The sequence below is a fragment of the Artemia sp. Qi Xiang Cuo genome, chromosome 1 (genome assembly GCF_049724085.1).
Source record: "Artemia sp. Qi Xiang Cuo chromosome 1, ASM4972408v1, whole genome shotgun sequence".
NCBI lineage: Eukaryota > Metazoa > Arthropoda > Branchiopoda > Anostraca > Artemiidae > Artemia > Artemia sp. Qi Xiang Cuo.
In genome coordinates, this window is record NC_142794.1 from 55254528 (window position 1) to 55260527 (window position 6000).

Consider the following 6000-nt stretch of genomic DNA (forward strand, 5'->3'; position numbering starts at 1 on the left):
GATCAGAAATTAAATAGAAAAAACAAGTTTTTTAAACTGAAAGTAAGGAACGACATTAAAACTTAAAACGAACAGAAATTATTCCGTATATGAAAGGGGCTGTCCCCTCCTCAATGCCTCACTCTTTACGCTAAAGTTTGACTCTGTCTCACAACTTTATTTTTTAAAACAATGAAAAAATTTAGCGTAAAGAGCGAGGCGTTGAGGTGGGGACAGCCCCTTTCATATACGGACTAATTTCTGTTCGTTTTAAGTTTTAACGTCGTTCCTTACTTTCAGTTTAAAAAACTTGTTTTTTTTATTTAATTCCTGAAAGAGACGGAAGGTGGGTCCAGTACTGTTTGTGCCAGCTTTGGGTTGAGCTATTTTGTTCCATTCAATTATCCGTATTTCCATGATTGACAAAATAATTGAAACCGATGCTGAGCTCAGGAAATATAATATAAAGTGTGAACACTAACAATATTTTCTTTCACGAAACACCAATGTAAAGACGTTATTCAGTCTTTTTCGTTTCGCTAATGCACAAATGTCTTTGGAACTTTTTTTTGGTAGAATTCACAGCTACGCTGCTCATTTTCTTAGCGTGCCGATGTCTGAACATTTTTGCAGAGTACTTTTAGTAGGCCATATCAGAGTAGAGATAAATAATTTCTTAGACCACACTGCTTTTCCATTTACAAAAAATTAAACAAGAAAAACGGGTTTTAATTTCTATAAAGCAGTGAATACAACACATTTAATTAAACACAAATACTCCGAATATTTTGGCCTCACATCCGGGAGCCTTTCTCAACGAAAAAAAAAATTTATTACATAAACATAAAAAACATACTAAACAAAACGAAAGAAAAAATATAAATAAATAGGAAAATAAAACTTACATATTAAATAAACAAACTCCATCCACTGCCGTATACAATCGAATGCTTATATTGACACACCTTCTCACAGAATATAAATTGACATCTATAAAAAAATGAGAATATATTTATACTTAAACTAAAACAAAAAAGGTCAGCTAACCCCGGGCCCATAACCCCTAAATAGATCTCACAGGTTCATCACCCAGTGTTTGAATTATAAATTGAACAGATTCGTTTGCTTGCAAGCTTAGCTGCAGTTCGTTTACCTTTCCCAGCATTTAACCCAGTCTGACCTTTTTCCGCAAGGTCATCAGTCGTATCCGAACTATTATCAAAGATACTACTGGTTGAAAATTTTACCCTGCTTTTTAATTAAACTATTAGAAATCGAATTGATCCTAAAATCCCCTTCATCTCTATTGATACTAATACCCCCATATATTATCTTTTTTATTTCTATAATTTCCCTGAAGCTTTGTAAAAGTCCTACAGACGTATCTACTATTTTTGTTTGATCAAATAAAATACTGTGATGAGGAAAATTATAAACAAGTTCTGCAACAGCTGACTCAAACGTTTCTGGTGTTTTGTTTTGTTTTAGAGCGCAATCTATGGTATTCTTGTGTTGTTGTAGCCTATTTTCTAAAATCTGTTGTGCTCTTCCCACATAAAATTTACCACAAGAACATGGAATCTTGTATGCTTCCTTTTTCAAATTTCTAGGTACCTTATCTTTCCCTTTATTTAACAAAGAGCTTTTATTTTGTCATGATTTAAATTATGTGCTGTATTTATATTATGTTTTTTTTAATTCTCTTCTTAATTTTTGTGATAATATTGGGATAAAAGGCAAAGTTATGTAATTTGTTTCTTGATTTGACCCATCTTCTTCTAATATTTTTGGATCAGTCAACTTTTTTTTTCTTTTTTCAATTATTTGAGAAATCATATTTTCATGATAGCCATTATCTATTAGAATATCCATAATAAAAATTAGTTCATTGCTCATGCATTCTGGTGATGCTAATTTCAATGCCCTATCAACTAAAGAAATAACCGCACCCCTTTTTACCCGGATCGGATGATTTGATGTGAAAGACAAGTATCGGTTGTTATTAGTCGGTTTACGGTAAATTGAAAACGCTAGTTCGTTATTATTTCTATGGATCAAAATATCTAGAAACGGTAACTTATTCTCTGTTTCCTTTTCAATTGTAAAAATTAATTCTCCTCACAGATTATTTAAATGTTCCAAAAAACTTTCAATTTCTGATTCCCCGTAATTCCAAATAACTAAAATATCATCCATATATCTGCCCCAAAATTTAGGTTTTAAAAAATATGTTTCAAGTTTTTTGGATAAAATACTAAATAGTTTATCTAAATTAATCTACGTATGCATAGATTTTATATCAAAACGGAACAATTTAGATTCTTCTGATATTTCTACACTTAGAAGTTTATCTTTTAAAAAATTCCGCGTTTTTTATATACAAATTTTGGAGATATAATAATGGTTTGAGTGACATTGCTGCCCATTTCTCGATTTTTACCATTAGTGAATTGGTTGTTGAAACAATAGGTCTGAAGGGGATATCTGTTTTATGTATTTTTTGCAACCCATATATTCTAGGGCTAACTGATTCCCTTGGAAAGAACTTGTGATACATCTGGGGTGTGATACTTCCATTTGTTTTAAGGTCTTCTAAATCTTTTCTTAATCTTTTAACATACAATTCAGTTGGGTCCGAGTTAAGTTTTTTATATGTTGAAGTATCACTTAGAATTGTTTCTATTTTACTATCATAATCATCTTTTTTTTCTAGGATTACTACTGTATTGCTCTTATCCGCTTTCGTTATTATTAGAGAATCATCTTTTTTTAAATCTTTTAAAACTTTAATATCAGTAGAGGAGGGGGTCCGACTCGTGACAGTACACCAAATATGGGCATAGAATACTGACAGTACACCAAATATGGGCATAGAGTCATTAGGGAGAACACGTGGTTAATGGGGTCAATGACCTCTTTTTCCAAGGTCGATTTATTTGATGTTTCTATGTGTAATAGCTCCGGAACGAAGGTTGCACATGCGCATTGAGTTCTAACGGGAGCAATGTTATTGATCTAGGACACGAGGGGGAAGTAAATTTCCGAGAACTTGAGTGCGTAATCGATCGTGAATGTCAACAACAACAACATCGACCTTGACAATCGCTGAGAGCGTGCACTTACAACAAGAACAACATCGACCTTGGAACACCTGTGCTGTCGACCTCAATTCACCTATCGTGAATCAGTAATTCCCCTTAGAAACAACAAATTAATGTCCCCTTTCTTGACAGATCAATCAATCAATGACATCATCTGTCAGACTTTAAAAATTTTCGCATAGAAACGATTCTCCAGGAATAGATCCAAATCATTAATGTCTTTGCCTCGGAAACAACTCTTTTGGTCGAACTCCAAAGGATATTAATAACCAAAGGCCATGGAAACAATTAGGCAAGAAACATCTTAGCGATGAATTGTTTTAGCGCGGAAAAAGGTTTCTTATTAATTTGAAATGCGTTAGCGCAGAGATGCCAATAACAATGGAACACGCTGAATTTACGTTTAGGGATTATTTGGGCGAAAGTGTTTTAGAGAGGTTATGGAATTATTTCGGCGAAACAGATAGAGACATTTTAAAAGAAGATTTTAGGAGAGATTTTGGAAGAGGTTTTGAGTGTGGTCGTTATAATACACAAGTTTCATTTGAACAGTGTTGTGAGGTCCTCTACCCCAACCCCAAAGGGTTCCAATCCTCCTACCCCAACCCCGAAGGAAGCCCCCGGTCCTCAAAGGCCCCCCAAGCTCCCAAAGGGACACCGGCGCCCCCAAAGGCCCACCCAGGCCCCCAAAGGCCATCCCCGGGCCCCCCAAAGGCCCATCGAGCTCCCAAAGGACCAACGGGGTCCCAAAGGCCCTACACCAGTCCCCAAATGTCCTCCAGGCTTCCAACTGGCCCCCCGGACCCCCAAAGGCCCACCCCTGGTCCTCAAAGGTCCCCTGGGCTCCCAAGGGCCAACCGGCCCCCCAAGGGTCCCTCAAACACCCTCCCTGGACCCCCCCAAAGAGTCCACCGGCCCAGAGAAGCACTGCCGAGATGCGCCGTGGGCCAGGAAAGTGTCGCAGGATGTGCCGCAGGGATGCGCCGCAGGGCAGGACAGCGCAGCAGGGGGTGCGCCGCAGGGGGGCACCGCAGGAAAGTGCCGCAGGATCCGCCGCAGGGATGCGCCGCAAAAAAAAGTAAACTAAAAAGTAAAAATTTCGAAATGTTATCCCCCAAACGCCCTCCTCAGACCCCCAAAGGCCCTCCCCTAGTCCTCAAAGGGCACCCCGGGCTCCCAAAGGCACTCCCCCGGCCCCCAAAGGTCCCGGACCCTCAAACGCCCTCCCTGGGCCCCAAAGGCCCTCCCCCGGTCGCCATACATTCACACAAAAACTTACACACACTTATACACATACAGACATACACATACAAATACACACATACACATATACAAATAAACAAATACATACACATACACACACACATACACACATACACATACATAAACATACACATACACACACACACACACATACAAACACATATACATAAACATATAAAAACCCCCACATACACACACACACACAAACACACATACAAATACAAACACATACATTCAGATACACACATATACATACACACATACACACACACACATACAGATATATAAAAATACACAAACACATATACACAAACACATACACAAAAACACATAGACATATACACACACACACACATACAAACACACATATAGAAATACACAAACACACACACATACACACACACACACATAGTCACACACATATATAAACATATACACACACATACACACTTGAACATACAGACATACAAACTAACAGTCCGAGATACACGTACACACACATTAAGATACACACACATACAATAACATACTCACATGAACATACACATATACAGACAAACACACACACAAACACATACATACACACACAAATACACACACACACACACACATACAAACATACATACACAAACACTCACAAAATTACACACACACATAAACGCACAGAAAATCACATACACAGACACATACACACACATACACAAACATATATACACACACATAAACACACTTAAAAACACACATACACACACACTCAAACACATACACATACACACACACACACATAAAAACACAAATAAACACACACAGACACACATACACACACAAACATAAACAAACATACATATACACACATATATACATATGCATATATATACACACACATACACAGACATACACAAACACACATACACACATACATACACACACACACACATATATATACACACACATACAAACATACAAACGCAGACACACATACACACACACACACACATAAACACACATAAACAAACACATAAACACACACACATACAAACACGCACATACACACACACACACATACGCACACACACAGATACACACACACACACACACACACATACAAACACATACACACACATAGACACACATACAAACACAAACACATTTAGACATACACACACACACATAGACACATACACATACACACACACACATACACATACACACACATACATGCACATACACACAAACACATACACACAAACACACACACACATACACACTAATACACACACACACGCATAGACACACACACAAACACACAAACATACACACAGATATACACACACACAAACAAACACACACACAAACTTACACACATACACACACACAAATACACACACACACACACATATATACACACAGACACACACATATACACACATACACATACAGAAATATACACACAAACATACACACATAAACAAATACACATAAAAACACAAATACAAATAAACATAAATACATGAACATACACACATACACACACACACATACACACACACACATACACACACACACACACACACACATACACATACACACACATAAACACCTACACCTACACATACACTCACATACCGACACACATATACACAAACATACATACACA